Consider the following 22,057-nt stretch of genomic DNA (forward strand, 5'->3'; position numbering starts at 1 on the left):
TGGTGCCCTCCATCCCTACTGGCTCTTACATGACTTCTGCCTCTTTTTTTGAAGAGTTCTCTGAGGAATATAGGGTTTTGATGAAGACAATGCATTTGAGATTGAGTATTTCAAGTCTCTCATGCTCTGCATAGTGTCTAGCTGTGGGTCTCTGTATTTGTTGTCATCTGCTGCAGGAGTTTCTCTGATGACAAATGAGCAATGTGCTGATCTATGAGCATAGAAGATGTCATTAGGAGTCATTCTATTGCTACATACCTTTAGAAGATCTATAGTGTTTGGTTTCTCCTAGGTCCCTGGCCTGTCTAGCCTCATGTTCTTGGCCACTGGAGCAGTGTCAGGCATGGGTTCTATCTCAAAGTGTAGGCCTTAATTACAATAAGAGAGTGGTTGCTCACACGACGTTTGTGCCACTACCACACCAGGATATCTTTGTAGGTAGAACACCATGTTGACTGCAGGTTTTACAGCCAGGTTTATGTTTATCTTTACCCTCCAGAAGTCCACAGAGTGTTTTCTGGTACCATGAAAACTAGTATTCAGCAGGCATGAAAGCTCTAGGTAAGCACCAGCTCAACATCTCTATGTTCACTGAGTTAAGTAGGTATTGTTGTCACCTCTAAAGCCTTGCCATCAGTTTGTAGTTAGCAGACATTAGCCTTGACAATAGCCGGCGTTATTTGGGGGATTTCCATGGTACCCCTGGGGTCAAAAACTGAGTTAAATGTAATCCATTCTCAGTGCTGGTGGTTTAATTTGATGGTAAGAGATGTCCAGTTAGGGCTTTGTCTCCCTTGTTATTAATGTTTCCAATTTATAGTTATTTTATATCATATATATGTTTTATTTTCAGAAGCTTCTACTGTATTAAATTTCCATATAACCCCTCAAATGACACTTAGTTTTAGCTGTTCCTTTCTGTATTCCCTTTCTTGCCCCTTCTTTCCTCCCCTGACCTTTTGAGTCTCCCTTTCCTGCCCTTCCCTATTCATCCATAATTATTCATTTTCCCTTTCCCCAAAGAGTTTCTTCCCTCTTCACTAGCTCCATATTTTTACGTCACCTCTGTGGTTATAAGGATAGTAGCTTGCTTATCAAAGACTGAACAGTGAACAAATAACTGAATAAATATTTTCTTTTCTTTTGGGGTCTCGATTATATCACTCAGAATGATTTCTTTTCTAATTTTATCTACTTACCTACAAACTCTTTTCTATCTAAGTTGAATGGAGGGTCAAACAGAGAACATTTAAGAAGGGGGAGATACACGGGAATGTGATCAAAATGTATATTATGAAATGCTCAAAGAATTAATAAAATATTTTTAAAAGAGTTAAATCCAAATTGCATGTATGACCTAGTTTACCTAATCAAGATTATCTTCCCATAAAACTGTTAAACTGTATGAATTATATCTATAACTTTTTATAGGGAAATGTCATTGTTGCTTGGATTTCATTAAATGCTTTTTACATATCGATTTCTTTCACAAAACCCTGAGGTTTATAAGTCACACCAAGTCAGAGCCAGCTAAGCTTAGGGATCTGAAAAATAAACCTGAATTTTGAACCTTATTTGGAAAATATTTACTACCTCCTTCCAGATCAAGAAGGGAGCTCTCAGTTTGGCCTGCCTTCAGCGTCTCCAACACTGAGTAAGTCTGCTTCAATGCCTTCTCTTATAGGTTGCTTTGGCTGTGGAGTTTTGTAACAGCAAAGAAAGCAGTGATTGTACTGCCTATTAAGGAGGTTCCCACTTTCTTGGGTGAGCTCCCTGTTTGTTATGCCCACACTAGGTATATTTATACCATGGGCGGGAAATAGTAACCTCTGCTGGCAATGGTAGTTCTAGCTGTTCTCAAGGGCACAGTGTCTTGAATACCCTTAAATATGTTCTGTTCTCCTTGCTCTATAGGACAAGGGTTAAGGAGTAGGAATCTTTCTGAGCACAGATCTTAAAGGACATTTGAGAGAAACATGTTTGAGTCTGGAATTGAGGGAATGGTCTGGCTCTCAGATTTGGCTCTCAGTATGTCAGTACATGTGAGTTTACCGCTAGAACCAGTAACCATTGTTATGCCTGTAAGACCTGCAGTCCCGATGCAGGAACTCCGGACGGCTCCCCTCCCAAAGACACTCACAGATTGTGGTTCCATGGAAAAGCAAGAGGCATAAGTTTATTCTGATTGCGATGGGGTTGCCCCTTGAAGACAGGAAACGAGACGACCCTGAACATACAAAGCACAGAGTTTTTATACCTAAAAACCAGACCACACATGTTTCTTTACATTGACTGGTCAGCAGAAAGATAACATAAAATACAGTTTTGAAGCTGGCAGCTTGTGGTTTCTTCCAAGAGCTGTCCACCCTGCCCCAGGTTCCCTAGTTCTCAAAATAAGCTCATGCTGCCCTCTGGGGAGGGCCATCAGGTCTGATCTCTATTCAAGGTTCTGTTCTTCTGCCAACACCTGCAAGCAATCATGCTCTGGGGGCTGAATTTCTGGATCTGGTAACGTGGTAGCGGGGTTTAGCCCCGTCACTGGGGCAAAAGTAATCCTGTCATTATTTAAAAGCAAGATCTGGTAATGAGTCATGTGGGCATTTGTGAGCCAGTGATCAGGTGGCTGTCTAAGGACAATCTCAAGGGCATGAGGGGCATAGACAGTAAGATCTTGTCCCAAGTTCAGCTTGTCAGTGTCCTTTACCAATTTAGCGACTGCTGCTATTATTCGGAGGCAGGTCGGCCATCCTGCTGCTACTGGATCAAGCTTTTTAGATAGATAAGCTACCGATCTCTTCCAGGGTCCTATCTTTTGAGTCAGTACTCCTTTAGCCATTCCCCGATTTTCAGCCAAATAGAATTAAAAGGTTTAGTTACTTCAGGAAGTCCCAAGGCTGGACTTAAAGCCCGTTTAATATTATCAAATGCAGCTTGTTCATCTTTTACCCAGGTAAAAGCATCATTGCCCTTTGTAAGGGCATACAGAGGGGCTGCCATTTCAGCAAACCCAGGAATCCATAATCAGCAGAACCCTGCTGTACCAAGAAATTCCCTCAATTGTTTAGTAGTTTGACGAGGGGGAATATGAAACACAGTCTTTTTCTAGCCTCTGATAACCATCTTTTTTCTTCTCTTAATATATAACTCAGGTAACTGACCTGTTTCTGACATATCTGGGCTTTTTTTGCCAACACTCCATAGCCAAATTCGACCAATTCTTGTAATAGTTGGCCGGTGGCTTTGAGACAGGTTTTTTGATAATCTGCGGCTAGTAAGATGTCATCCACATTCTGGAGAAGAGTTACCTGGGTATTTGTGGCCCAGAAGTGTGTCAGGTCTCAGTGCAGGGCTTCATCAAATATGGTAGGAGAATTTTTAAACCCTTGGGGAAGTCGAGTCCATGTTAGTTGGCCCGAGACCCCAGAGTCGGGATCCTTCCATTCAAAAGCAAAAATGTCTTGGCTGGCAGGGCTAAGTTGAAGACAAAAGAATGCATCTTTAAGGTCTAGAACAGTATACCAGGCTCTGTCAGGGGGAAGGGAGCTCAGCAGTTTATACCGGTTGGGGACCGTTGGATGTATGTCCATGACCTGTTTATTAAATTCCCTCAGGTCCTGCACAGGTCGAAAATCATTGCTCCCAGGCTTTCATACTGGCAGTAATGGAGTATTTCAAGCATATTGACATCTTTTTAGAACCCCCAGGTCAAAGAGTCGCTGTATATGAGGGCGAATCCCATGACGGGATTCTTTAGACATTAGATACTGCCCCACTGCAACTGGGGCTGCCTGAGGTTTTAGCTCTATCTGGACTGGCAGTTGTTTTCTTGCCTTTCCCAAGCCAGCTGTCTCAACCCAGGTCTCAGGGTACTTCTCCAACCACCAGTCCATGTCTGTTACCCCATCCTTTAAAATTTTCAAACAGCCGATATTCATCTTCCAAGTGAATTGTGAGCACATGACTGGGATCCCCTTTGTTGTCTGTAACCAGTGGGCCATCTGGTTTAAAATAGATGTGGGCTCCTATTTTGGTCAGGATATCCCGACTCAGCAATGGGTATGGGCATTCAGGCACGACTAAGAATGAGTGGGACACCGGGCCCACTCCGAGGTCCACTATTCTTCGGGTCGTCCATGAGTATTGTTTTCATCCAGTGGCCCCTTGAACCCATGATTTTTTTCTCTTTCTTAGCCCCTGAATCTTGTAATAGAACTCAATGCTGAGTGCCAGTGTCCACTAGAAAATGGACTGGCTTCCCCTCCATCTTAAGGGTTACTCTGGGCTCAGGGAGGGTGACCGAACCCTGTCTTCCCTAATTGCCACAGACCAGCCCATTTGAATTCCCTGCGTCCATGGGGAACAAGGCTTTGGACAGGAAGAAGCGGGTTTTGGCAATGAATTGACAGACAGAGACACCTTGATGGTTTTGTCTCTGCTGCACTTTTCTGAAATCAAGCTAGTATTTTTATAATGATTTAACAAAAAGCCACCTTAAATTTGGCAAACTTCCCAGAACATTCAGACTTTTACCAAGAATACAAAGTTTACATTTTAACATAGGGGAGTGCCCACAAGAAATCTTGGCCTGCAAACTTTTGATCAATGCATACAAAGGGAAAGAAACCTCAAATGCAGTTTCATTATTGCTAACCAATGAAGAGGAAAGTCAGGAGCTAAGTCAGATGCCTGCCAAAATCTTTTTCTATATCAAAATCTAATTACACCTTTGTTAACCATCCTCTCATATGTCCTGCTAAAGATTTACAATCTTCCCTAGGAACAAGGCACTGAAGGGAGGGGAAACTCCCACCAGCTGTACTTCTCATGCTATTTTTTCTTAAGAAGGAGCCTATTATTTTTCACTATTATTATAATCCTCTTAATACTAAATCTAATTCATTACTTCTTTTAAAACTACTTTTCTTCTGCCCTATTCTCGTTAAAGCTTTTGATAATCTATCAAGAATATATTTCCTTGAATAGTTAATTGTGCTGTTTCAGGAATCATAGAGAAATATCAAAAAACTCATTAACCCAGCCCCACAACCGCAACCGAAAAAGCGTAGAGACCCTAGACTGCATCTATTTTAATTAGGTGGTCTGAAAGACCTGCCAGTGGCCTCCAGGGAGTGAATTTCAGAAAAAAGCGTATCTCCCACCCTGTAGCACAATCTATTGATATGCTACATTTGCGATGCTGGAGTGGGTGTGTCACCTAATCACTGTCATCATTCAAGATTAGGACTCAGGTCCCTGGGGCTCTAGTATTTAGCTGCTTTTTTTTTTCTTTTGGGGCAATCTTTGACCCAGTGTCCCTTTTCCTTGCAGTAGGCACACTGGTCCTTAGACAGAGGGCCCCTACGGTTGCCAGGAACTCTCTCCCTTTCAGTACAACTTTTCTGTACTACAGTGGCCAAAATCTTAGTGAACTTTTATCCTGTCTCTTGTCTCTTCCTCTTTCTCTCATCTCCTGTTCTTTCTGCTTTCTTTCCTCTTTCTCTTCTTCTGTCTCTCGACTATAGAAAACTTTCTCTGCCCCTTGCACTAAATCCTTCAACAACTTATCCTGTAGACCTTCTAAATTTTAAAGTTTTCTACGAATATCTCTAGCTGACTGATCTATAAAAGATACAGCCACTGTTACCTTGTGCTCATCTGAAGTAGGGTCATAGGGAGTAAACCAGAGGTATGCTTCCATCAGCCATTCTAAGTAGGCTGCAGGAGATTCCCCCGGCCCCTGGATCACTTCTCTTACCTTATTCAAATTAGTGGGTCTTTGAGCAGCCCCACAGAGACCTGCCATCAGAGTCTGGTGACAGACCTTCAAGCACTGCCTACCTTCTGGTGTATTGTAATCCCAGTTAGGACATGATAGGGGAAACCCATCATTAATCTTGTCAGGGAGAACTGTAGGCCTCCCAACCTCCCCTGGGGCATTGTTTCTTGCTTCTAGAAGGACCCATTCCTCTCCTCAGTAGTCAGGCTGTAAAAGCTGTTGGCAACCATCCCAAGTGGGCTGGTGAGAGAAGAGGACAGATTCAAATAAATAAGTTAAAGCTTGGGGATTCTCAGAAAAAGGGGGATTGTGGGCCTTCCAGTTATAGAGATCAGCTGAGGAGAAAGGCCAGTATTGGAGGAGTTGATTCCCATGCTTATCAGGGAACCCATAAGCTCGTATTGGGAGGGCCACCAAGTCTGGCTGAGCTGTTCTTTGTGTTCCAGCTGCTGGGTAATCTTCATTCTGAAGATCAGGCATTAGTTGCAGCAGGACCTCTGGCAGTGTCTGCGGCAGTGCTGAGGGACTAGCAGCTCCTGGTGAAGTTCCTATAAGGGGACTGGAAAAACTGCATGCAGGCCCTGCCCTAGGCCCTGCAGGAGAACTGACAGCCTTCGAGAAGACTGACAGAGGAAACAGTTGGAGGTCTGGTGGGAAAAATAGCCGAAGAACTGGCAGGGGAGATGGCAGGTGGATAAGGGGGCAGAAGGTCAAAAAGGAGGAGATCTGCCTCTGGAGAAGTGAGCACTTTTCTTCCTTAATGGCAAAAACAGTTGTCCAAGGAGTCGCTGTGGAAGGAACAAAGGGGCACAATCAAGGGGGAGGGTGGCGAACAATGTATTCCCAGGTTAGAATATAAGGTGCTTGATCGGGATGACCCCCTCGGGCTTGGAGGGTCTTAGCCTTAACAGCAAGGATCATATCAAGGTGAAAGGTGCCCTCCGGTGGACATCCAACCTGAAAGGTAGGCCACTCTGAGGAACAAAAAGTTTGCCACTTTCCTTTCCTAACTTCCACTGAGAGGTTATGTGCCCTATATCTCACTTCTGAGAAATGGTCAAGGGTGAGGGATAAGGGTGTAGTCACAGTCTGTCCCATAATGAAATCATCTGTCAAAAATGTCAGAGAGGCAACAACAACAGAAACAAAAAGAATCAGGCAAGTAATCAAACAAAGACGCCCTTGTGGGTGGTACCACAATACCCTGATAGAACGGCTGCCTGGTGGCTGTCGTTCTCTACAAAAATCAAACTAGAGGAGGACTGTCTCAGAGCCAACCTCCCAAAGGGAATCTGGAGCGTCCTCCAGTTTCCCAGCCAAGCGATAATCTGACGCATCTGTCTACTACAATGGCTTAAGCAAACAACAAAGAAGGTTGAGACAGGCTCCTATGCAGAAACAGAGTAAAACAGAGATCTGACAAATAGAAAAGACTAACCTGGCCTGACCTACAAGCCCAGTCTGGTGAGGGTCAGGGAAAGGACACGTCGGTTTCCCAACCACAGCACCACATGTAAGATCTGCAGTCCCCATGCAGGAACTGCTCCCCTTCCAAAGAGACTCACAGACCATGGTTCAATGCAAAAGCAAGAGGCATAACTTTATTCTGATTGCGATGGAGTCACCCCTTCAAGGCGGGAGACGACCCCGAGCATACAAAGCACAGAGTTTTATACCTAAAAACCCGACCACACATGTTTTTTTACATTGCCTGGTCAGCAGAAAGATAACATAAAAAACAGTTTTGAAGCTGGCAGCTTGTGGTTTCTTCCAAGAGCAGTCCCCCCTGCCCCAGGTTCCCTAGTTCTCAAAATAAGCTCATTCTGCCCTCTAAGGAGGATCATCAGGTCTGATATCTATTCAAGGTTCTGTAGCCCCACTTGTTTTTCTTTCTAATCTGGACCTTATTCAAGGTTTAATTGTTTTGCTTTCTAGTCTGGGATGATCTCATTTCTCATGCCCAGTTCACTTGACCCGCAAAGACCACCAGGAATCAACTCCACTGTGAACACATTAGGGTTTAATACAAGCTCAAGCTCGGGTGCAAGATCTCTGTGGAAAAAGAGTCATATGTGCCTCTGAGGTTTGGAGGAACAGGGTTTTTAAAGGGCAATACAACAAGCCTGGAACTTTCAAGCCTTTGTTTATTTTAGGCACCAAGGCTATAATGGTCCTGGCCCATCTATCTGGAGGGTATCTGCTTCTGTTAGGGAGGGGAAATGATTATCACATCTTGTGTTTTTTTTTTTTCCTAGTAGCAGGACTATGTGACCTTGATCACCAGCTAGGAGCTAGCTGTGTGGGAGACTACTGGCCATCTGGTATGGTTGCCAAGCAATGATGCCTTTCAAGGGCCTCAAGGCTGGGCACAAGGGTCTATCCTAACTTGTCTGCTTCTTTGTCTACACTTGCACCCAGGACCACAGACATGTTACCCCAGCAATTAAATTTCGCATTTTGGACCTCTCAACAGATGTGTCTTCTGCTCACACATTCTTCTAAACTACTTATTCCCTCACTACACAATGTTTCTCACTACAAATCATCCATGACTTCTCTATAACTAACTGCTATAACCTAACAAATATGCTGATTGTCATTTTCCTCTTTTGTATTGAGAAGATATGTCGTACATCACTGCTATGTCAACACTGTCTGACAAGGCAAGCTACTCTGAGTAACTGAACAGAAAAACGGTGTCCAGCAGAAACAAATGTTATCAAATAGCTGTTACAAGAGGGAAGGGTGGACAGGAGACAGAATGCTTTGACTATAAATATACAAGGGAATTTCAAGAACTGATTAACATGAGCCAGTTGTAAACGTAGGGGTATAGGGGGAAAAGAGGGAGGGTTGGGTGAAACTGGGAGGAGATAATGGAGGGGGCTACAGCTGGGATACAAAGTGAATACAGTGTAATGAATTGATTAATGTTAAAAAAATTAATAAATTCAAAACACACAAGAGACAGTTGTAAAAACCTGAAGAAAATCAAACAACAGAAAGCCACTAGAAGCATATGGTCAAAAGAGAAAGAGGGAGAGAGGACCATATGTAGGGAGGGAGAGAAGAAGGGAAGCAGTGAGGGAGAAAACCATCTTTTACCATCACTTGAAAACACGCCATCTACATCAAGGCTCCTCCAGGACTAGCCCTTCTGCAGCACAGCTCACTCTCTGTCATACAGCTCCAAAGACATGTCCTCTTGCTTCAGGCTACCTTTCCCAAGGACTCTCCAGCCTGCTGGAGAAAGTTAAATACAGGCTGAGGGGCTCACATTTCCTGATGACTGTACTTGTTCACTAACTTATTGATCCTCGCACAAGTCTCTCTAGACTCTAGAAGACTACCTGAGAATCTTGTACCAAAAACCTGTGCTCATATCTAAATCAGGTCCAAAATGAGTTGCATGAACTTGCAAAAGGCAAGAATGAAAGGAGACAATCTCTGTAAAGAAAGACTTTTGCCCTCCATGTCCAGTATGTTGCAACAGGGTTGGGCAATGCTATGCAGATGGCTTTGCTTCTTGTAGCACACATGGTCTCCAGCTGATTCCACCTGTAAGTGTCCTCTACAGGTGCTCCATGTTTTGGCACCTTCGTTGTACTAAATAAAAAACTAAGTGTTTGGATATGTAATGTTTTCTATTATTAGTAGTAGCCCATAATTTTTGTGGCAGTATTATTTAACTTTATTAACACAAATGATACGATACCTGTTAGATTTCATAATTGCCTTATTTACATTGGGGCAGAAAGATATTTCACCTACACAGTCTCAATAACCTCACCATCCACCTCCCAGCTCCCATCCAATGCCATTATCCTTAATCATCCTCATCTGAAGTATCTTCTATCCGTAATCTTATAAATACTTGCATTTATTCTTCATCTGGGCCCTTTCATGCCTTTATTAGAGTCCTTCCTCCCAGCCCATGTGGTTCCTTCTCCATGCTAATCCATCACAGTGTCCTCCTTCCTCTTCTTTTCCTGTCCCTTTGTTTCCCATGAATCTCCTGTGCTCCAAAGCCTGGGAACCTTAGCCATGCCTACCCCATTCTGTCATGCTGAGGTATAGGCTGTTTAAGCAGCCAATCAGGTAGGTTTATACAACAAGGATAGGTGTACCCAGATCTTGAGGGCCAGTAACACACCTCAGACCAACCTCCAACAATTCCCCTTTTTCTGTCTAAATAAAAAGGCCTCATTTTTACAATAAAAAAATTATGAAACATTTTTAAAATAGGTAAGACTATTATGTATAATATCTAAGTTAAATGCATTTGGCAACCTTGAGAAAAATATCTTATCTATGAGGGTCTAAGGTTTGTGCTTCAGTTATTTTTAGAGTTTGTGTCTATCAACCTAAAAACATCTATCTAGACCTAAAACATCTTTTTAATTTGTAAGCAACTAAGCTAATTGTAAAACAAAGACCATCTGGTTCTCAACACTATCAGAGACTTAAGAAGGAATAAAATTTATACCCTAAATAAACAGGATATGCATGTTAGTAGCCTCTAAAAATAGAAATTGACAGAGACAGCTTGCTACCTGAACAACCACCCAAAACTCTCTATAATGGTGGAGCATCATCTTCAGCCTTCTGGCCCGGTATCTTTGACAAACATATATGTGAAGCAAAACCATTTAGGACTTGCTTACCCCGTCTGGGCAGAGTTCATCTGTCAACTTGGCCTGCATTTGAGTTTGCCGATTTTGGGCAGAATTCTGTTTGTTGTGAAGTGAGGGCATTTTCTTTAACTAGGGGGCTGGTTTGCCATATTTGAAGCCATCTCCATATGGAGCTTCTTCGATGCTCATCATCTTCTTTGAGGTAGTCAGGGTGCTGTCAGGAGATGATCTGTCCAATTGTCAAAGAATCTTTAAAATAATAAAAACAGTTTATATACAATATTCTGTAGGTCTCTTGGGTTTTTAAAGACTTATCTATTTATTTTTATATAATCTAGCTATAGAATTATATTTGTTAAACATAGGATGCATATTCCTGTGATAAATTAAACTACGGTCTGACATGATCATGAGTAGATTAACTTACATTAGGTAACTTGCATTACCTAATATCCTAAACAGTTTGTAATAGCAGTTTCAAAGTATTGTAAGTAATTTTGAAATTGTATCAATACACTAACATTTATATCAATGTGTCAAAAATACATTTATTTTTGCACCACTATACAAAATCCTATAGCAATGAGTTAAAAATTACCTTATTTGAAAATAACAAATAAAGCGTTAAGTTGAGGAGTTGATTTAATAACCTACCTTGATAACCAAACTTTATATAAACTCTTTTTTATCTTTAAAGAGTTTCAGTATATCCTAGGCATCTTGTGTCTGGGTTTTTACATCTGTTGTGGCTATCTTTGGCTTGTTTTCTTTTTTATATCAAATGGACAGTTTCATTTCTTTAAATACAAGAATGGTAATTTTTGAGTGTTTAGGACCTAACTAGTCTGGCCTGTATTTTGCCATCTGTAAGTCTCCAGTTAATTTTTGGCATTAGGCGTGACTAACATTTGTCCTCCGTGAAAATGTCTCATATCCAAAAGGATGAGCTTCCTTTCAGAGCAGTGTGACTTCTTAATTTACTTAGTATTTAAAACCATTTTCACGTGGGAGGCATGCAGTTTGCATGTTTAACTCCCAGCCTAATTTTGGGTCCTCACATTGACCAATAGAACATATGTCTTCAGCCCAAATGCCTTTGACATCAGGTTTTCTGTCGAAGTCCCATCTTCTGAGGAGATTGGCTAGCCTGTTTAAGCAGTGTGACATCTCTCATCATAGAAACCTAAAAGTGATGTGAATCCAACCACCTGTAGATCAATAAGGACATAGCATTCATTATTAAGAAAAGAGAATGTACACGAAAATCTTAAGGAAAACTTTGTCATTTTGAATCCTAAACGTTTTTTTGCAAGTAGCTAATCACTAGGAGTTCCTGTCCTGACTTGTGTAAGTTGGGTTGATCCAGAATTCTGAGATCAGCCTTTGTGTGCTGTGTGTGTGTGTGTGTGTGTGTGTGTGTGTGTGTGTGTGTGTGTTGGGATTAAAGGCATGTGCTATCATCTTTCTGTTTAAATATTTCATCTCAAATGCCTTTGTTACTCAAAGCCCTGAAATAAAAACCAAGCAAAGAAACAAGAAAAATTTAAGTTTTAGGCCAAATGTACAAATTTTAGCTGTAACAAGTAAAGCCCAGTTTATTATTTTTTGGAATTTAGTTGTTGATAAAGGGTATGAGTGGCCCTTCCCAGAAAGAGATGACAAGCATCTTGTAGCCAGAGAGCTTTGAATTTTAGCCATTATTAACCTAGTTTATACAAGGAAGGATGTCCTTTTTATTGTCCATAACTTAGTATTCCATCTTTTGGCTTTCTCCCCATTTTCTACTTGAATTTTTTTGGAGAAGGCACGGAAAAGAGCCACTACCATTAAACACATTGTAACCAGATCCATGACTATGGAAACTGAAACAAAGCCAAAAGAAATTCAAGCATCCTCTGTCATGGAATTTTTTATTTTAGATGCAGTTCCAGACCTAGCTTTACCTCACAGTTTTACCTCTCCAATTTGCCATGTCTTCATAACCATGGCTGTTGTTGCTCTATGAGAACTGAGCTAGCAGCAACAGCAGGAAGCAATGTTTGTGCATCCCCAGAGGAAACTGACCTTAAGTCTGCTGTGTTTGCTTCCCAGTTTGGGTCTGTCTGTGGTAGGCTGCCTTTTGCTTGTGGGTCTGTTTAAGAGAGTCCCTTAAAGAGACATTATTTCCCCCCTGGAGTTTTTAGGTTTTAAGTTTGCATTGTATAGGTAGAAGCTTATTCCCCTCCTCCCAACAAATTATGATAAAGTTTGATTTAAAGAGTGAGAATACACAAAATTAGTTCAGAGCCATTTGCTATAGTAAATAAAAAATTAAATGTTGGGCTATATAATGTTATTTATCATTATTCTTAACTCTATAATCATTGCAGTGGTATTATTTACCCTGCTAACACCAGTACTAAGACAGCGACACCTGTTAGATTTTATAATTGCCTTATTTACCTTGGGCGGGATAAATATTTCACCTAAGCTGACTCAATAACCTCATCATCTACCTCCCAGCCTCCATCCAATGCTATCCTCCTTAACCATCTTCATCTGAACTACCTTCTATCCATAATGTTATAAATACTCGCTTTTATTCTTCATCTGGGCCTCTGCACGCCATTTATTGGAGTCCTTCCTCCCAGACCACTTGCTTCCTTCTCCATGCTAACCCATCATGGCGTGTTTCTTCCCTCTTTCTCCAGCCCTCAAAAGTCAGAAAACTTCAGCCAAACCTACCCACTTTCTGCCCTGCCCAGGTCAATCAATCAATCAGGTATGATTACAAAACAAGGATAGCTGAACCCAGATCTTGAGGGCCAATAACACACATCAGACCAACCTCCAACACATCTCTAAAATCATCAGGTCTACATTGCAGCTATGCATTACCATTGTAGCCCCATGCATCAGTCTCTAGTGGGCTTCCTACAGGGAATCTATCCTTCCTATACCTTGCTCTGAGTTCGGAGGCTTTGTTTAAAATGCAAGTAAATGCTTCCTTGTAACCAAAACTCTTGAATTCTTCTTGCCTAAGTGAATTCTCAAATTTGTGTTGAGATGCACAACAACAAGGAAGGAATACTGAGGAATTTCCAAAGATAGGGATTACTTTGCCACCCAGGGAGTCAGACAGCACTTGGCTAAACTCTGTGTCCCATCACATTTCAACAAAAGAGCACAAGGTTCAAGCATGCCCATAAGTGAAGTGTCCAAAACAGAGCCCAAGTCACGAGTTCCCTGTCTTCCCAGATCACTGAAACTGTAGTGCTTTCTGGAGGGCAATATATTCCCCAAGAGCATAGAAACTCCTGATCCCTCTGTTCATGCCTCACTCTGTGACTCTCCTCATCCCAACATTTTATGGCCAACAAAGTTAAGTAAACTCTTCTCTAAGTTTCACAAACAGCTTATATAACTTGGCCATGCTTGGTAAGGTTTTATTCAACCCCAGGTTGTGACCATTTGTTATGAAGCAATGGTGCAATGACATGGGCTAGCAACAGGCATCTAGGAAAAGGAGAAATCTTACAACATAGCCACACACTGTGAGTCTGACAGTCTCTTGACACACATTGAAATGCATTGCTTAGTGCTGTGGAGAAATAGCCCCATGTCTTGTGATCTGTGTTATGAATGGGCGGTGGGAAAACTGAGCATGGGTAAATCACCCTGTCTCTCTTTCTTGCCATCTCTAAGGTCACCCTACATTACCCCACCTCCCACTATAATCTGCTTCCTGTGTTGGCCATGCCTGGGTGGAGCTGCCTGGTGACTGGAGCAGGAGGGTTTCTGGGCCAGAGAATCGTCCACATGTTGGTGCAGGAGAACGACCTGGAGGAGATCAGGGTCCTGGACAAGGTCTTCAGACCAGAAACCAGGAAAGAATTCTTCAGTAAGTAAACCTGAGGATTCGTCCTGTGACTGCATAGCAAACACTGAGCAGATGCAGGGAAGACTCTTCCCTTGTCTAGTACATAAACACTTGTAGTCATAACACCATTCCATGTCCACACTTATCAGGAGGAAACACACAACTGAGCATAAATGACATTGTACAGTCAGGAAGAGACTGGGTTTGGACTGACAACTTCTCTCTCCATTTCCTGTAGCTCTTTAATGTACCCTTGTCATTACTAAGCTGGAGGGCTCAGCACTAGCTCCCTGTCTCTCCTAATTGCTACTGATCTAATTCTTTTGTTCTGGTTTGCTTTGTGGTGGTCTTCATTTAGCATCTTGGGCAGAAGTAAAATAAAAAGAGTAAAAAAAATATCAAATTAAAAGATGTATAAGAAGACATAGGTAGGGATAGGAACATCGACAGCCAGACAGAAAGAGATAGAGACTGAAGAAGAGAATTTCTGAGTAAATGCATGTGGTGAAACCAAGGGACAGAAACAAAGCCAGCATGAGCCGGACTGTACATACTTTGCCTGGATTGTTCTGAAGGATTTCTTACCATTCCTCAGTGCAGTTTATCATCACTAAGAGTAAGACTGCAGAATTCACTAGTGCAGGCTGTTATTCGTACGCCAATTTGTTCAACTGGGTGAAACGTGAACAACTGATTTTGTAGTATAATTTACCATCTATTCAGCCTGCACCCTGGGTCATTAAAATAATTTCAGGGAAAGTGGGAAAGCAGGCTCACTCATCTTGTCAGCAAGGGCTTTGAGTTGGAAAAAGAAAAATGACTATAGCAGTGTCACCTGATTAATGAGGAACACAGATGAAGACAGAGGTCCCTCACTATGCTCCACTATTTTGATCAATGGTCAGCTGTTGGGCTAGAGTCTTCAGTGTTTCCTGGTGCTCCTATGTGACTCAAGCTGGTTCTTTGCCCCTCTGCAGAGTCAAGTGTAAATCTATTCTACCTAGGGATCTGCCCTGCACACAGGACCCACCACAGTCCTCTGAAACAGCACTCACCCTCTATTCTACTTCTTGTCTCTGATCTCCTCTGATGTCAATTTCCTCCTGTCAGCTACAGTGTTCCTTCCAGAAGAGAAATATTAACACACAGTGAACAATTCTATTAATTGGGATACTGTTCCTCAGCGTTATTTGCAAAGAGCCAAGGTTCAGATGGAGAAATAGCTCCACTGTGGATATGGACAGAGAAGGCCCTGCATAAAGATAAGAATGAGTGATTTCCTAGAAGTGACCTTTCTGTGCCAGGGACTGTGGGGCAAACTGGGGTGATAACTCATTAGCTGTGTGTAATGTTCCTGGGATGTAGTTAAAGCTTCCAGCGTCTATTTCTGTAGAGGAATAGTGCAAAGGTTAACTGGTTTGCACAAATGCCAGAGCTAGAATAAACACACTGGGGTGGAGATCGGGAAGACTAGCTGCAGCCGTTATGATCTTCACACCTGGTGGGTGGAGGCGTTTACCTGGGTCTCCTTCTGATCTAGCTCATAAGTTGCACCACCCCAGGAGGTTGTTGTGCAATAATCTTTACATAAGGACAACTTAGATCATGCAGCAGCTATGGCTCCACCAAACCACTCTCTACAGGCCCTCTCCTAGGACCTCAGGGTCCCCAGAGAGCTCATGGATGTAAGTCTTTCACTACAGGTCTGGAGTTCTCCTCTTGTCACAACCACATCCCTGAACCAGTCTGTCTAGAACAGTGGTTTTTATCCTGTGGGTCACGAGACCACTGAGCTTTCACTAACCTTTTAGAGGGACTTTAGATCAGGTATCCTACATACCAGATACTACAATGCAATTCATAACAGTAGCAAAATTACAGTCATGAAGTAGCAACTGAAAATATTTTTTTTTGGTTGGGAGTCACCACAGGTCTAATATCACTATCAAGGAAGAAAAAGGAAGAAGTGGGGAGATCAGATCATAATAATAGAATTCAACCCTCAGGCAGATAATACCTTCTGAGCAGCCCGAAATTTACATTTTTCTAATTCAGGGCCTTCTGGGAGTTGCATGGTGAGAGGAGGGGCTTCGATAGGGTATCCTGAGTGCTGAGATTAGGGGCAAGCCATTCTATTTTCGTACCTTGGAGATGTTTCTTTAGCCTTGGATTTCTCCTGTCTTTCTCACTGTTTGGCTTCAGGGACAATTTCAGGTCACTTGAATGTCCTTAATCTCTCCCTGAAAAATTGATTCCAAGCAATGCCAGAGCATAAGCTAATGGCACAGGTGTAGGCAAAGGGCAAGCAAGGGGTCCTCAGTAGGTATAGGAATAACTGTGTCCTCAGGCTCCTTGGGCATCACTTTGCTCATCTATTAAGCAGGGCACACAGGACCAGTCTCTAGGAAGTGTAGGAAAGAAGGAAGCATAGTCTTGAACCTGGGTTTCAATTATGAAGCACAGCAAGTGTAGGGTACTGGCAAAGACTGTGTGTGGCAAACAGTTCATTTTGAAAATTAAGTGACAAAATATTAGGCAGTGTTATGTGCTGAGTCCAGAAGAACATAAACATGCTAGTGTATTTAGGGCCTTGGAATAGATGGTACAAGGAAGTCCTGAGAAAGCCCGTTAGAGCATTGACATCTGCTCTTGATAATGTCTCACAGGAGATATTCTGATATATCCAACTTGGGCCCATCCTAATCATGTTGACAGAGCTTCTGACCGCCCTGGGTCACTGAAGCCAAGCCATTGGCTCTGAGTTATTTCTTCTTTTGGGCCCTGCAGAGACCCAGATAATACCAGGCTCTGGCAAGGGGAACACCCAAGATATATATTTGTGAGTCTTCCTTCTGCTGCCACTGCTAGAAATGTGTTCCTCATCAAAACCCTGGGACAGACATTCTGATTGCTACCCACTTCTCCCCACCTCTCTATTAGCTGCTGAGTCACTTTGTGGATGGATGAACTTCCAAACACTATCTTGAACAAGTTCATATCCCAGGCACATTTGACAGCTTCCTAAGCTGATTTGCTTTCCTAAAGAAAGAAACAATGTTTTCCCTTCTTTCCAGCCTTCCTCTCTAACCAGTTTCTCCCTAGAACAATTCTCTTTTGAAAAATTCTTTATTCATTTTACACTGGGATCATAGCCCTCTCCCTCCTCTGCTCTCATTCTCAAGCTTTCTCATTATGAACCTATTCTCCCTCTCCTGTTCCTCAGATAAGGGGAGCCATACATACCCACACACCCCAACTCATTAAGTCAAATCAGAACTGATGGAATCCTCTTCCCCCATGGACTGGTGAGGCAGCCCTGACAGGAAGCAGTGATCAGAGAGCAGGCAGGCAACAGAGTCCATGTCAGAGACAGCCTCTTCTCCCCTTACCAGGTAACCCACACAAACCTTGAGCTGCCCATCTGCTACACCTGTGTAGGGAGCCTATGTCCAGTCTATACGTGATCCGTGGTTGGTGTTCCAGTCCCCAAAAGCCCCTCTGGGGCCTGGTTAGTTTGCTCTGGTAGTATTCTTGTGGAGCTTCTGGCACTTTCAGGTCTTTTGATCCTTCCTCCCACTTTTCCACTTTCCCTGCTCTTCACCCAATATCTGCCTGTGAGTCCCCACATATGTTTTCATCTGATGCTGGGTGGAGCCTCTAAGAGGACAGCTATGGTAGGGTCTTGTCTTGTTCCCTCTCTTCAGACATTTCTCCTGCCTATTCTATTTCATACTCTGAGTGAAATTTAAGCAACCTCCTTGGGTCCTCCTTGTAACTTATACTCTTGGGTCTGTAAGTTGGATTTTGTCTATCTTGGACTATGTAACTGAAATGTGCTTATACAGATACATACCATGTGTGTCATCCTGGACAATTCTTGATGGTATAGGTAGGCAACACCTGTGTACAGGGAACATCTTAGCCCAGAGAAGAGCTTCTCAATGACCTGCCTTGTGTTCCACAGACCTCAAGACAAACACAAAGGTGTCAGTGCTGGAGGGAGACATTCTGGATGCCCAGTACCTGAAGAGAGCCTGCCAGGGCATCTCTGTGGTCATCCACACTGCTGCTGTCATTGATGTCTCAGGGGTCATTCCCAGACAGACAATCCTAGATGTGAATCTGAAAGGTAGAGTATCTGCAGAGGAGAAGGTGAGATTTGGGAGGTTGGAAATGTTAACAAAGATCGGGAAGGAATGCTCTCACCATAGAATAGCTGCCATTCTCTGAGTCTAATGCCTCTGCTCACCATACCCTGCTGGAAGAGATCAGTGCTATTTCATGGCTAAGGCCCAGCAGTTAGAAAGTAGGTAACCCTGGATGTAAGGCCACAGCCATGTCACTCCACCTTCAAGAAAAGCTCTTCTGTTGTCCTCCATGCAGAGGAGACTGAACTCCAACTCCAAGCAGTTGACAAGCACCCACCCATTTTCTGCCTAGACTTTGCAGGAAGCTGCTCTGCAGGCTGTTCTGTCTTCAGGACCTCACAATGTCCTGCCATTACAGGAATGCCCAGCAGGGGGCTCACAAGCCCTTTTAGTTTCCTACTAAGAGCAACAGATACCAGTGCTGGGTTCCAGAATGAAACTAGAAGGAATATGTATCACCCCTACTTTATATAACCAGGTAAAATGAAGTCATACATAGAACCAAAAGTGTTTTAAAGATTGTGCATACAATCAGGAATACAGCTGTATCTCTACATCTCCCCAAACCCAATAACCATCTGTTCCCTGAGTCAGACTTGTTGTCCTTGGCCCATTTTGATTCTTATCAAATAACAACAACAACAAAAAGCTGTACCTATGAAATGGTTACGTAACATGCATATCAACTGTACACACTATACTTGAGCCTGAATGATGTTAATTCTTCAATGATTCTTGGTGAAAAAGAACTATTCTCGTTCACAATCTAAGAATATGATCTGGTTCTATAATTTAAAAATCATGGATGAATTGATATGCATGAAATTATACTTATTTCATGGGCACTTTAGGAATGCATTAATGAGAAGCTTTAAAGCATTTTAAAGTAATAATAAAGAAAACCCCACTCAGTCACACTTGCACATATCCACAAGGCAATGAACACAAAAGCCTAGAGATAGTGCTCTCTGGAACCCACCTGTTGTCTTCTGGGAACAGCTTGGTAGCTGAGTCCAGGTAGGGAAGTTGAACTGTAATATGTAAACATTGTATTGTTGGGCAAAAAGACAAGAATAATCCTGAAGCTGTACACACACCGGGCCCCTGGCTTATCTCTTGACACTGACAATGCATTGTCTATGATTAGGTACCAAGAACCTATTGGAAGCCTGTGTCCAAGCTAGTGTGCCAGTCTTCATCTTCACCAGCTCAGCGGAGGTGGCAGGGCCCAACTCCTACAAGCAGATCATCTTGGATGGCCATGAAGAAGACAATCTAGAAAGTACATGGTCTGATCCATATCCATACAGCAAAAAGATGGCTGAGAAGGCAGTGCCGGCAGCCAATGGGTTCACCCTGAGAAATGGTGGCACATAACATACTTGTGCCTTAAGGCCCATGTACATTTATGGGGAAAAAAGCTCATTCCTTTATGACACAGTAACTTGTGCTCTGAAAAATAAGGCTGTTTTGGACACTACTGGCAAATTCTCTAGAGCCAACCCAGTGTATGTGGACAATGTTGCCTGGGCACACATTCTGGCTGCCAGGGGCCTACGAGACCCCAAGAAGTCACACAACATCCAAGGACAGTTCTATTACATCTCAGATGACACCCCTCACCAAAGTTATGATGATTTAAATTATGCCCTGAGCAAGGAATGGGGCCTCCGCCTTGATTCCAGTTGGAGCCTTCCTCTGCCCCTGCTCTACTGGCTTGCCTTCCTGCTGGAAACTGTGAGCTTCCGCTGAGTCCATTCTACAACTCCCGGCCCCCCTTTAATCGCCGTTTGTTTATACTTTTAAACAGCATGTTTGCCTTCTCCTACAAGAAAGCCCAGCACGATCTCGGCTATGAGCCGTGTGTCACCTGGGAGGAAGCCAAGCAGAAAACCTCAGAGTGGATCAGAACACTAGTGGAGCAGCACAAAGAGACAATGAACTCAAAGACTCGGTGATGTAAAGATGGCAGGGACATGGCCCTGGGTGTTATCAGAAATCATCCTCAGGTCCTCAGAAAGGATACAGGCACAACCCAGGTCCTACTGCCACCCTTTGACATAAAAGCCAACTTAGTGTCTTCCTAAAGTACCCAGAATCCTTGCCAGGCACTGACCCAGCCACAAGCTTTCTTCCCCAAACACCTGCCCAGAGACACACAGGCCATTGTGCCTCAGCTCCTGCTTCCTAACTACTAAGCGCTTCTTGTTGCTCAGAGATCTTTCCATGGGCTTCAATTCCCCATTAACAGCATTTCTCATCTTTGGAAAATTCTCCTTTGGTTTATGCAGTTGAGTGAAAGAAACAATAAACATGTGTTTATAGCTCATCTGCAGACATTTTTCTGTCAATAAACGTGGCCATGCTGGATCAGAAATAGATTGTGGATTTTAGGGACTGAGGAAAAGCCATGAATAGAGGGGGTGTGAGACTAATCCCAGCACATTGTCCCCCGTGGTTCTATCCCTCCTCCCATCCCAATCCTTCCATTCCTCCACCCTCTGCATGCATGCTCCTCCTCAAGTCCACTGATAAGGGAGGTCTTCTTTTCCTTCCTTCTGATCCTAATCAATTAGGTCTCATCAGGAGTGGCTGCATTGTCTTCTTCTGTGGCCTGGTAATGCTGCTTCCCCCTCAGGCAGAGGTAATTAAAGAGCAGAGCAATCAGTTCATGTCAGAGACAGTCCCTGTTCCTATTACACTGGAACCCACTTGGATACTGAACTGCCATTGGTTACATCTGTGCGGGGGTCTTAGGTTACCTCCATGCATGGTCCTTGATTGGAGTATCAGTCTCAGGAAAGCCTCCTGTGCTCAGATTTTTTGGTTCTCTTGCTCTCCTTGTACAGTTCCTGTCCTCTCCTGATCTTAATTTTTTCCACTTCTTTCAAAGAATTCCCTGTACTCTGCCCAAATAAACCACTTGTCTTAGGTTTTGTCAAGAGATTGCACTTACACTTTTTGACAAAGAGAATGTCAAAACCTAAGACAAGTTGTTTCTGGCCCACTAAAGTCTTCATTTACATTTGAAATAATACAGTTCACATGGAAATAGTGTTTACAAATACATATATATTGGCATTCTAGTCTTCTACTCTCTGACCAGTCATGCCTTACAATATGTTTATGACTATCTAGGAATTCTCTAACCTCTTTACATCATGGTGTACCATGAGTTAGATAGCAAAGGTAGAACCAGAGCTAGTCTACTGCCTTCAAAGCCACCCTAATCCAGCTACCCAATGTCATGGCTAGCATTCAGGAAAAAAGTAGACAGCAAGAAATAATTAAACTCAAGGCTGAAATATGTGAAACAGAAGCAAAAACATATGAAAATATCAGTAGAAAGAGCTGATTCTCTGAGAAAATCAATAATATTGGCAAACCCTTATAACCAATGAACAAAAAGCAGAGAAAAACTAAACTAACAAGTACGAGCGCAAAAGGGAACATAACAGATACTGAAGAAATTGCAATTATAAAGACGTAGTGTAAAAACATGTACTCCACCAAACTGAAAAATCAAAAACAAATGGATAGTTTTCTCAATACCCATCACCTATCAAAGTTAAGTCAAGATCAGATAAGCCAATTTAAGCAGACTTACTCAACCTAGTATAATAGAAACAGTCATTAAAAT

The 22,057-nt window shown here is 42.7% G+C and overlaps 1 pseudogene; it reads left to right on the plus strand.

The window, feature by feature from the left end:
* The first annotated feature begins 1,618 nt into the window (after positions 1-1,618).
* Positions 1,619-20,705, plus strand: LOC132656960 (3 beta-hydroxysteroid dehydrogenase/Delta 5-->4-isomerase type 4-like; annotated as a pseudogene).
* Positions 20,706-22,057: the final 1,352 nt, after the last annotated feature.

This window comes from Meriones unguiculatus, chromosome 10 (genome assembly GCF_030254825.1).
Source record: "Meriones unguiculatus strain TT.TT164.6M chromosome 10, Bangor_MerUng_6.1, whole genome shotgun sequence".
Taxonomy (NCBI): Eukaryota; Metazoa; Chordata; class Mammalia; order Rodentia; family Muridae; genus Meriones; species Meriones unguiculatus.